The following is a 13,356-nucleotide window of genomic DNA, read 5'->3' as shown; positions in this document are numbered from 1 at the left end:
TACTAATTTGAATAGTTTCAGAAGGAATGGTACCAGGTCCTCTTTGTACCTCTTTGTACCTTTGTACCAGACTAGAATTTGGCTGTGAATCCATCTGGTCCTGAACTTTTTTGGTTGATAGGCTATTAATTATTGCCTCAATTTTAGACCCTGTTACTGGTCTATTCAGGGATTCAACTTCTTCCTGGTTTAGTTTTGGGAGGGTGTATGTGTCCAGGAATTTATCCATCTCTTCTGGATTTTCTAGTTTATTTGTATAGAAGTGTTTATAGTATTCTCTGATGGTAGTTTGTATTTCTGTGGGGTTGGTGGTGATATCCCCTTTATCATTTTTATTGCGTCTATTTGATTCTTCTTTTATTCTTTATTAGTCTGGCTAGCCATCTATCAATTTTGTTGATCTTTTCAAAAAAACCAGCTCCTAGATTCATTGATTTTTTGAGGGTTTTTTTTTTTTTTTTTTTTTTTTTTTTTTTTTTTTTTTGCGTCTCTTTCTCTTTCAGTTCTGCTCTGATCTTAGTTATTTCTTGCCTTCTGCTAGCTTTTGAATTTGTTTGCTCTTGCTTCTCTAGTTCTTTTAATTGTGATGTTAGGGTGTCAATTTTAGATCTTCCCTGCTTTCTCTTGTGGGCATTTAGTGCTATAAATTTCCCTCTACACACTGCTTTAAATGTGTTCCAGAGACTCTGGTACATGGGGTCTTTGTTCTCAATGGTTTCAAAGAACATCTTTATTTCTGCCTTCATTTTGTTATTTACCCAGTAGTCATTCAGGAGCAGGTTGTTCAGTTTCCATGTAGTTGTGCGGTTTTGAGTGAGTTTCTTAATCCTGAGTTCTAATTTGATTGCACTGTGGTCTGAGAGATAGTTTGTTGTGATTTGTGTTCTTTTACATTTGCTAAGGAGTGCTTTACTTCCAATTATGTGGTCAATTTTAGATTAAGTGCAATGTGGTACTGAGAAGAATGTATATTCTGTTGATTTGGGGTGGAGAGTTCTGTAGATGTCTATTAGGTCTGCTTGTTGCACAGCTGAGTTCAGGTCCTGGATATCCTTGTTAACCTTCTGTCTCACTGATCTGTCTAATATTGACAGTGGGGTGTTAAAGTCTCCCATTATTATTATGTGGAAGTCTAAGTCTCTTTGTAGGTCTCTAAGGACTTGCTTTATGAATCTGGGTGCTCCTGTATTGGGTGCATATATATTTAAGATAGTTAGCTCTTCTTGTTGAATTGATCCCTTTACCATTAGGTAATGGCCTTCTTTGTCTCTTTTGATCTTTGTTGGTTTAAAGTCTGTTTTACCAGAGACTAGCATTGCAACTCCTGTTTTTTTTTTTTTTTTTTTTCCTTTCCATTTGCATGGTAGATCTTCCTCCATTCCTTTATTTTGAGCCTATGTGCGTCTTTGCACGTGACATGGGTCTCCTGAATACAGTACACTGATGGGTCTTGACTCTTTATCCAATTTGCCGGTCTGTGTCTTTTAATTGGAGCATTTAGCCCATTTACATTTAAAGTTAATATTGTTATGTGTGAATTTGATCCTGTCATTATGATGTTCGCTGGTTATTTTGCCCATTAATTGATGCAGTTTCTTCATAGCATCGATGGTCTTTACAATTTGGCCTGTTTTTGCAGTGGCTGGTACCAATTGTTTCTTTCCATGTTTAGTGCTTCCTTCAGGAGCTCTCGTAAGGCAGGCGTGGTGGTGACAAAATCTCTTAGCAGTTGCTTGTCTGTAAAGGATTTTATTTCTCCTTCACTTATGAAGCTTAGTTTGGCTGGATATGAAATTCTGGGTTGAAAATTCTTTAAGAATGTTGAATATTGGCTCCCACTCTCTTCTGGCTTGTAGGGTTTCTGATGAGCGATCTGCTGTTAGTCTGATGGGCTTCCCTTTGTGGATAACTTGACCTTTCTCTCTGGCTGCCCTTGACACTTTTTCCTTCATTTCAACTTTGGTGAATCTGACAATTATGTGTCTCAGGGTTGCTATTCTCAAGGAGTATCTTTGTGGTGTTCTCTGTATTTCCTGTAGTTGAATGTTGACCTGCCTTGCTATGTTAGGGAAGTTCTCCTGGATAATATCCTGAAGAGTGTTTTTCAACTTGGTTCCATTCTCCCCATCACTTTCAGGTACACCAATCAAATGTAGATTTGGTCTTTTCACATAGTTCCATATTTCTTGGAGGCTTTGTTGATTTCTTTTTACTTTTTTCTCTAAACTTCCCTTCTCACTTTATTTTATTAATTTGATCTTCAATTACTAATAGTCTTTCTTCCACTTGATCAAATTGGCTATTGAAGCTTGTGCATGCATCACAAAGTTCTCGTGCCATGATTTTCAGCTCCATCAGGTCATTCAAGGTCTTCTCTACACTGTTTATTCTAGCTAGCCATTCGTCTAATCTTTTTTCAAGGTTTTTGGTTTCCTTGCGATTTTGAACATCCTCCTTTAGCTTTGAGAAGTTTGTTATTACCGTCCTTCTGAAGCCTACTTCTGTCAACTCATCAAAGTTATTCTGCGTCCAGCTTTGTCCCGTTGCTGGCGAGGAGCTGCTATCCTTTGGAGGAGAAGAGGTGCTCTGATTTTTAGAATTTTCAGCTTTTCTGCTCTGGTTTCTCCCCATCTTTGTGGTTTTATCTACCTTTGGTCTTTGATGTTGGTGACCTACAGATGGGGTTTTGGTGTAAATGACCTTTTTGTTGATGTTGACGTTATTCCTTTCTGTTTGTTAGTTTTCCTTCTAATAGTCAAGTCCCTCAGCTGCAGATCTGTTGCAGTTTGCTGGAGTTCCACTCCAGACCCTGTTTGCCTGGGTATCACCAGTGGAGGCTGCAGAACAGCAAATATTGCAGAATAGCAAATAATGCTGCCTGATCCTTCCTCTGGAAGCCTCATCCCAGAGGGGCAACCACTTATATGAGGTGTCTGTCAGCCCCTACTGAGGGATGTCTCCCAGTTAGGCTACACGGGGGTCAGGGACCCACTTGAGGAGGCAGTCTATCCATTCTCAGAGCTCAAATGCATGCTGGGAGAACCACTGCTCTCTTCAGAGCCGTCAGACTGGGAAGTTTAAGTCTGCAGAAGTTTCTGCTGCCTTTTGTTCAGCTATGCCCTGCCCACAGAGGTGGAGTCTAGAGGCAGTAGGCCTTGTTGAGCTGTGGTGGGCTCCTCCCAGCTCGAGCTTCCCAGCTGCTTTGTTTACTTATTCAAGCCTCAGCAATAGTGGATGCCCCTCCCCCAGCCAGGCTGCCATCTTGCAGATCAATTTCAGACTGCTGCGCTAGCAGTGAGCAAAGCTCCGTGGGTGTGGGAGTCAATGAGCCAGGCATGGGAGAGAATCACCTTGCCTGCTGTTTGTTAAGAACTTGGGAAAAGCACAATGTTTTGGGCGGGAGTGGCCCGTTTTTCCAGGTAGTCTGTCACACTTCCCTTGGCTAGGAAAGGAGAATCCCCTGACCCCTTGCGCTTCCCGGGTGAGGTGATGCCCTGCCCTGCTTTGGCTCATCCTCCATGTGCTACACCCACTGTCCAACCAGTCCCAATGAGATAAACCAGGTACCTCAGCTGGAAATGCAGAAAACACCCCTCTTCTGCATTGATCACGCTGGGAGCTGCAGATCAGAGCTGTTCCTATTTGGCCATCTTGGAATGCCCCCGACTTTCACCACTTCTATTCAACATAGTACTGGAAATCCTAGCCAGAGCAATCAGACAAGAAGAAGAAATACAGGGCATCCAAATTGGTAAAGACGAAGTCAAACTGCCACTTTTTGCTGCTGATATGATTGTATAGCTGGAAAACCCTAAAGACTCATCTAAAAAGCTCCTAGGTCTGATAAATGAATTCAGTAGTTTCAGGATAGAAAATCAAATGTACACAAATCAGTAGCACTGCTATACACCAACAATGACCAAGCTGAGAAACAAATCAGGATCTCTATCCTTTTCACAAAAGCTGCAAAAAATAAAATAAAATACTTAGGAATATACCTAACCAAGGAGGTAAAAAATCTCTACAAGGAAGATTACAAAACACTGCTGAAAGAAATCATCAATGACACAAACAAATGTAAACACATCCCATGCTCATGGATGGCTAGAATCAATATTGTGAAAATGACCATGCTGCCAAAAGCAATCTACAGGTTCAGTGCAATTCCCATCAAAGTACCAACATCATTCTTCACACAACTAACAAAAGCAATCCTAAAATTCATATGGAACCAAAAAAGAGCCCACATAGCCAAAGCAAGAATAAGCAAAATGAACAAATCTGAAGGCATCACATTACCCAACTTCAAACTATACTACTAGGCTATCATTACCAAAACAGCATGGAACTGCTATAAAAATAGGCATGTAGACTAATGAAACAGAAAAGAGAACCCAGAAATAAAGCCAAATACTTACAGCCAACTTATCTTTGACAAAGTCAACAAAAACATAAAGTGGATAAAGGACACCCTATTCAACAAGTGGTGCTGGGATAATTGGCAAGCCACATGTAGAAGAATGAAACGGGATCTTCATCTCTCACCTTATACAAAAATCAACTCCAGATGGATCAAAGACTTAAATCTGAGACCAGAAACCATAAAAATTCCAGAAGATAACACTGGTAAATTTCTTATAGAGGTTGGCTTAGGCAAAAAGCTCATGACCCAGAATCCAAAAGCAAATGCAACAAAAACAAAAATAAATAGATGGGACATAATTAAATTAAAAAGCTTCTGTGCCACAAAATAAATAATCCTCAGAGTAAACAGACAACCAACAGAATGGGAGAAAATCTTTGCAAACTATGTATCTGACAAAGAAGTAATATCCAGAATCTACAAGGAACGCTAATAAATCAGCAAGACAAAAAGCAAATAATTTCATCAAAAAGTGGCCAAACGACATGAATAGACAATTCTCAAAAGAAGATATACAAATGGTCAACAAACATATGAAAAAATGCTCAGTATCACTAATTATCAGAGAAATGCAAATTAAAACCACAGTGAGATACCACTTTACTCCTGCAAGAATGGTCATAATCAAAAAATAAAAAAATAATAGATGTTGGTGTAGATGTGGTGAAAAGGGAATACTTTTACACTGCTGGTGGGAATGTAGACTAGTACAACCACTATGAAAATCAGTATTGAGATTCCTTAAAGAATTAATAGTAGAACTACCATTTGATCCAGCAATCCCACTACTCCTGGGTATCTACCCAGAGGAAAAGAAGTTATTATATGAAAAAGACACTTGTGCACATGTGTTTACAGCAGCACAATTCACAATGGCAAAAATATAGAACCAGCCTAAATGCCCATCGACCAATGAGTAGATAAAGATGTACATGCACCATGGAATACTACTCAGTCATAAAAGGAATAAAATAATGGATTTGCAGCAACCTGGTTGGAGTTGGATACCATTATTCTAAGTGAAGTAACTCAGGAATGGAAAACCAAACATCATATGTTCTCACTTATAAGTGGGAGCTAAGCTATGAGGATCCAAAAGAACAATAATAATATAATGGACTTTGGGGACTTGGAGGGAAGGTGGGGAGCAGGGTAAGGGATAAAAGACTACACATTCAGTACAGTGTACACTGCTCATGTGACAGGTACACCAAAAATCTCAGAAATTACCATTAAAGAACTTATCCATGTAATAAAATAAACCACCTGTTAAATAATTTAAAATAGAAAAAAAACAAAAACAAAAACAAAAATAACTAGTTGCCTATACACCAACAACAGCCAAGCCAAGAATCAAATCAGAAAGGCAATCCCATTCACAATTGCCACAAAAAGAAAACATACCTAGGAATATAGCTAACCAGGGAGGTAAAAGATCTTTACAATTAAAATTAGAAAACACTGCTCAAAGAAATCAGAGAAGACACAAACAAATGGGGAAAATAATCCCATGCTCATGGATAGAAAGAATCAATATCATTAAAATGGCCATACTGCCCAAAGCTATTTACAGATTCAATGTTAATCCTATCAAACTACCAACAACATTCCTCACAGGACTAGAAAAAATTATTTTAAAATTTATATGGAACAAAATAAGAGCGCAATAGCCAAGGCAATACTAAGCAAAAAAAAAACAAACCTGGAGGCATCCTGTTACTTGACTTCAAAGTACACTACAGTGCTACAGTAACCAAAACAGCATGGTACTGGTAGAGCAAACAGGCAACCTACAGAGTGGGAGAAAATTTTTGCTATTTTTCCATCTGACAAAGGTCTAATATCCAGAATCTACTAGGAACTTAAACAAATTTACAAGAAAAAAAAACCATGAAAAAGTGGGCAAAGGACACAGACACTTCTCAAAAGAAGACATTCATGTGACCAAGAAACATATGAAAAAAAGCTCAACATCACTGATCATTAGAGAAATGCAAATCAAAACCACAATGAGACACCATCTCACACCAGTCAGAATGGCCATTATTAAAAAGTCAAAAAATAACAGATGATGGAGAGGTTGTGGAATAAAGGGAATACTCATAAACTGTTGGTGGGAGTGTAAGTTAGTTCAACCATTGTGGAAAGCAGTATGGTGGTTCCTCAAAGAGCTAAAAACAGAACAATCATTCAACCCAGCAATCCCATTACTGGGTATATACCCAGAGGAATATAAATCATTCTACCATAAACACACATGCACATGAATGTTTACTGCAGCACTATTAACAATAGCAAAGACATGGAAACAACCTAAATGCCCATCAATGACAGATTGCATTAAAAAAAAAATATGGTACACACACTATGGAATACTATGTACTATTTACATATACATGATGGAATACTATGCAGCCATAAAAAAAGAACAAAATTGTGTCTTTTGTGGGAACATGGATATAGCTGGAGGCTATTATCCTTAGCAAACTCATGCAGGAAGGAAAACCAAATACCACGTGGTCTCACTTATAAGTGAGAGCTAAATGATGAGAACCCATGAATGCAAAGAAGGTAACAAAAGACACTGAGGTCTACTTGAGGGTGAAGAGTGGGAGGAGGGAGAGGAGCAGAAAAAATAACCTGGGAACTAAGATTAATATCTGAATGATGAAATAATCTATACAACAAACCCCCATTACATGAGTTTACCTATATAACCCTTCACATATGCCTCTGAACCTAAGATAAAAGTTTAAAATTTTTAATTGTACATTTGAAAATAACTAAAGAGTATAATCGGATTGTTTGTAACACAAGGATAAATGCTTGAGGGGATGCACACTCGTTCTTCATTATGGGATTTTTTTTTTTTTTTTTTTTTTTTTTGAGACGGAGCCTCACTCTGTCGCCCAGGCTGGAGTGCAGTTGCACAATCTCAGCTCACTGCAACCTCTGCCTCCCGGGTGCAAGCGATTCTCCTGACTCAGCCTCCTGAGTAGCTGGGACTACAGGCGTGTGCACTATGCCTGGCTACTTTTTTTTTTTTTTTTTTTTTTTGTATTTTTAGTAGAGATGGGGTTTCACCCTGTTGGCCAGGCTGGTCTCAATCTCCTGACCTCGTGATCTGCCCGCCTCGGCCTCCCAGAGTGCTGGGAGCAGGCATGAGCTACCGCGCCTGGCTCATAATGTGATTATTATATATTGCATGCCTATATCAAAACATCTCATGTATCTCATAAATATATACACCCACAATGAACCCACAAAAATTGAAAAGAAAAAAAATAAAATGGGAATACTTTCAGGGTTGCTGAATGAAAAGCACCAAACTCTGTGAAATATGGCCATCTGCTATTATTATCTCTGCCTTCTGAAATCTGGCCTTTTTTTTTACTTTTATTATTTTTAATTAATATTTAATAAGTGTCCATATTTATGAGGTATAGTGTGATATTTCAATACATGTATACAATGTGTAATTATCAAATCACAGTAATTAGCATATCCATCACCTCAAACATCTATCATTTCTTTGTATTGGGAGAATTCAAAATCTGCTCTTCTAGCTATTTGAAAATTTACAGTAAATGTTAATTATGATCACCTTACAGTGCTATAGAACACTATAATTTATTCCTCCTATCTAGCTGTAATTTTGTATCCATTAACCAACCTCTGGCTATCTCCCGCTACCTCATCTTTCCTAGTCTCTAGTAACTTCCATTCTCCTCTCTACATTTTTTAGATAAACATTTTCAGATTCTACATATGAGTGAGAACATGTAGTATTTGTCTTTCTCTGCCTGGCGTATTTCACTTTACATAATGTCCTCCAAATTCACCCATGTTGCCACGAATGATAGAATTTTCTTCTTTCTTATGGCTGATTAGTATTTCATTGTGTATATTATCACATTTTCTTTATCTATTCATCTGTTGATGAACAGTTAGGTTGATTCCACATCTTGGCCATTATAAATAACGCTGCAATAAACATGGAGTGAAGCTGTCTCCTTGACATACTGATCTCCTTTCCTTTGAATATATACCCAGTAGTGGGATTGCTGGATCACGTGGTAGCTCTATTTTTAGGTTTTTTTTTTTTTTTTTTGGCAACCTCCATACTGTTTTTCATAATGTACATTCCCACTAACAATATATAAGAGTTTCCCGTTCTCTGTATTTTTGCATTTGTTGTCTTTTTTTTTTTTTGCATTTTCAAATATTCTCTGAATCTTTGCATTTTTTCGTATACCTGTTAGCCATGTGTATGTCTTCTATCAAGATATGTCTAATTTCTCTCAAATGAGATATCTCGTTTGATTCTGGCCTATTCTTAAGTGTCTCCTTCTCCATGAAATTTTCCTCAATCTCCCGCGGCGGCAAGTATCCCCAGAAAGCGTATGGAAAAAAACATGCATATGCACACTTCTCCCGTTGGAAGAAGATTCTGCTCTAACCAGGGAATATCGGTGACTGCTATGAACCATTTACTCATTTTCTTATCCAGGTGAGAGAGGGAGCAGTGAGAGAGAGAATGAAGGCAGAACTTGGGACAGGTGATTGAACAGAAGCTGTTAGAGAGCCAAGGCCACGAGATGCTGGGAGAAAATAAGAATATGAAGAAACATGAAAAAAGTTCTTGCCAAATATGTCAGAATTTTATCCAGCCACATCATCCAAAGATGAGTTCCATTTTCAGGGCACTGGGAAGGCCTCTGTCTCACTTCCTTTTAAAATGTAGCTACTATTCCATTATGCAGCCCTTGCCAACTAAGCCTTGACCTCTTTCATCTACTCTAAATCAGAATAACTTATCGCTGTTATTGTCCTTCATCTTTAAAATGATTTTATTAAGACTCAATTATAAACTCCCTCAGAGGCTTCTGGTTTCTGGTAATAGCAGGCTAGGTTATTCAAATCAATACTCTTGCTGAAAACAACAATACTGATAACATATAGTTAAACAAACACCACTACCTTAAAATAATCAAATATTTGAAAACACAATTAAGAACTTCCAGGTAAACATTTGAATAAAACCCTGCTACCAAAATAGTAAGAAGACTACTGAATGATCAAAACACTCAGAGGCGGGGGGCGGAGCAAGATGGCCGAATAGGAACAGCTCCAGTCTCCAACTCCCAGCGCAAGCTACACAGAAGACCACTGATTTCTGCATTTTCAACTGAGGTACTGGGGTCATCTCACTAGGGAGTGCCGGACAATCGGTGCTGGTCAGCTGCTGCAGCCTGACCAGCGAGAGCTGAAGCAGGGCGAGGCATTGCCTCACCTGGAAAGCACAAGGGGGAAGGGAATCCCTTTTCCTAGCCAGGGGAACTGAGACACACAACACCTGGAAAATCGGGTAACTCCCACCCCAATACCGCGCTCTAAGCAAAGGGGCACACCAGAAGAATATATCCCTCACCTGGCCGGGAGGGTCCCACGCCCACGGAGCCTCCCTCATTGTTAACACAGCAGTCTTCAGCGATCTAACCGCGAGGCAGCAGCGAGGCTGGGGGAGGGGCGCCCGCCATTGCTGAGGCTTAAGTAGGTAAACAAAGCCGCTGGGAAGCTCGAACTGGGTGGAGCTCACAGCAGCTCAGGGAAACCTGCCTGTGTCTATACACTCCACCTCTGGGGGCAGGGCTCAGCTAAAAAACCAACAGGGGAAGCAGGAGAGGCCTGAGCAGACGCGAACGACACTGTCTGACAGCTTTGAAGAGAGCAGTGGATCTCCCAACACGGAGGCTGAGATCTGAGAACGGACAGACTGCCTGCTCAAGTGGGTCACTGACCCCTGAGTAGCCTAACTGGGAGACATCCCCCACTAGGGGCAGTCTGACACCCCACACCTCACAGGGTGGAGTACACCCCTGAGAGGAAGCTCCCAAAGTAAGAATCAGACAGGTACACTTGCTGTTCAGCAATACTCTATCTTCTGCAACCTCTGCTGCTGATACCCAGGCAAACAGGGTCTGGAGTGGACCTCAAGCAATCTCCAACAGACCTATAGCTGAGGGTCCTGACTGTCAGAAGGAAAACTATCAAACAGGAAGGACACCTATACCAAAACCCCATCAGTACGTCACCATCATCAAAGACCAGAGACAGATAAAACCACAAAGATGGGGAAAAAGCAGGGCAGAAAAGCTGGAAATGCAAAAAATAAGAGCGCATCTCCCCCTGCAAAGGAGCGCAGCCCATCGCCAGCAACGGATCGAAGCTGGTCAGAGAATGACTTTGATGAGATGAGAGAAGAAGTTTTCAGTCCATCAAACTTCTCAGAGCTAAAGGAGGAATTACGTACCCAGCGCAAAGAAACTAAAAATCTTGAAAAAAGAGTGGAAGAATTGACAGCTAGACTAATTAATGCAGAGAAGGTCATAAACGAAATGACAGAGATGAAAACCATGACACGAGAAATACGTGACAAATGCACAAGCTTCAGTAACCGACTCGATCAACTGGAAGAAAGAGTATCAGCGATTGAGGATCAAATGAATGAAATGAAGCGAGAAGAGAAACCAAAAGAAAAAAGAAGAAAAAGAAATGAACAAAGCCTACAAGAAGTATGGGATTATGTAAAAAGACCAAATCTACATCTGATTGGGGTGCCTGAAAGTGAGGGGGAAAATGGAACCAAGTTGGAAAACACTCTTCAGGATATCATCCAGGAGAACTTCCCCAACCTAGTAGGGCAGGCCAACATTCAAATTCAGGAAATACAGAGAACGCCACAAAGATACTCCTCCAGAAGAGCAACTCCAAGACACATAATTGCCAGATTCACCAAAGTTGAAATGAAGGAAAAAATCTTAAGGGCAGCCAGAGAGAAAGGTCGGGTTACCCACAAAGGGAAGCCCATCAGACTAACAGCAGATCTCTTGGCAGAAACTCTACAAGCCAGAAGAGAGTGGGGGCCAATATTCAACGTTCTTAAAGAAAAGAATTTTAAACCCAGAATTTCATATCCAGCCAAACTAAGTTTCATCAGTGAAGGAGAAATAAAATCCTTTACAGATAAGCAAATGCTTAGAGATTTTGTCACCACCAGGCCTGCCTTACAAGAGACCCTGAAGGAAGCCCTAAACATGGAAAGGAACAACCGGTACCAGTCATTGCAAAAACATGCCAAAATGTAAAGACCATCGAGGCTAGGAAGAAACTGCATCAACTAACGAGCAAAATAACCAGTTAATATCATAATGGCAGGATCAAGTTCACACATAACAATATTAACCTTAAATGTAAATGGACTAAATGCTCCAATTAAAAGACACAGACTGGCAAACTGGATAAAGAGTCAAGACCCATCAGTCTGCTGTATTCAGGAGACCCATCTCACATGCAGAGACATACATAGGCTCAAAATAAAGGGATGGAGGAAGATCTACCAAGCAAATGGAGAACACAAAAAAGCAGGGGTTGCAATCCTAGTCTCTGATAAAACAGACTTTAAACCATCAAAGATCAAAAGAGACAAAGAAGGCCATTACATAATGGTAAAGGGATCAATTCAACAGGAAGAGCTAACTCTCCTAAATATATATGCACCCAATACAGGAGCACCCAGATTCATAAAGCAAGTCCTTAGAGACTTACAAAGAGACTTAGACTCCCATACAATAATAATGGGAGACTTCAACACTCCACTGTCAACATTAGACAGATCAATGAGACAGAAAGTTAACAAGGATATCTAGGAATTGAACTCATCTCTGCACCAAACGGGTCTAATAGACATCTATAGAACTCTCCACCCCAAATCAACAGAATATACATTCTTCTCAGCACCACATCGCACTTATTCCAAAATTGACCACATAGTTGGAAGTAAAGCACTCCTCAGCAAATGTAAAAGAACAGAAATTATAACAAACTGTCTCTCAGACCACAGTGCAATCAAACTAGAACTCAGGACTAAGAAACACAATCAAAACCGCTCAACTACATGGAAACTGAACAACCTGCTCCTGAATGACTACTGGGTACATAACGAAATGAAGGCAGAAATAAAGATGTTCTTTGAAACCAATGAGAACAAAGATACAACATACCAGAATCTCTGGGACACATTTAAAGCAGTGTGTAGAGGGAAATTTATAGCACTAAATGCCCACAAGAGAAAGCAGGAAAGATCTAAAATTGACACTCTAACATCACAATTAAAAGAACTAGAGAGGCAAGAGCAAACACATTCAAAAGCTAGCAGAAGGCAAGAAATAACTAAGATCAGAGCAGAACTGAAGGAGATAGAGACACAAAAAACCCTCCAAAAAATCAATGAATCCAGGAGTTGGTTTTTTGAAAAGATCAACAAAATTGACAGACCGCTAGCAAGACTAATAAAGAAGAAAAGAGAGAGGAATCAAATAGATGCAATAAAAAATGATAAAGGGGATATCACCACCGACCCCACAGAAACACAAACTACCATCAGAGAATACTATAAACACCTCTACGCAAATCAACTAGAAAATCTAGAAGAAATGGATAATTTCCTGGACACTTACACTCTCCCAAGACTAAACCAGGACGAAGTTGAATCCCTGAATAGACCAATAGCAGGCTCTGAAATTGAGGCAACAATTAATAGCCTACCCACCAAAAAAAGTCCAGGACCAGATGGATTCACAGCTAAATTCTACCAGAGGTACAAGGAGGAGCTGGTACCATTCCTTCTGAAACTATTCCAATCAATAGAAAAAGAGGGAATCCTCCCGAACTCATTTTATGAGGCCAACATCATCCTGATACCAAAGCCTGGCAGAGACACAACAAAAAAAGAGAATTTTAGACCAATATCCCTGATGAACATCGATGCAAAAATCCTCAATAAAATACTGGCAAACCGGATTCAGCAGCACATCAAAAAGCTTATCCACCATGATCAAGTGGGCTTCATCCCTGGGATGCAAGGCTGGTTC

This window comes from Rhinopithecus roxellana, chromosome 1, assembly GCF_007565055.1.
Source record: "Rhinopithecus roxellana isolate Shanxi Qingling chromosome 1, ASM756505v1, whole genome shotgun sequence".
Classification (NCBI taxonomy): Eukaryota; Metazoa; Chordata; class Mammalia; order Primates; family Cercopithecidae; genus Rhinopithecus; species Rhinopithecus roxellana.
The sequence above is the reverse complement of the archived record's forward strand: the minus strand, read 5'-3'. Positions refer to the sequence as shown.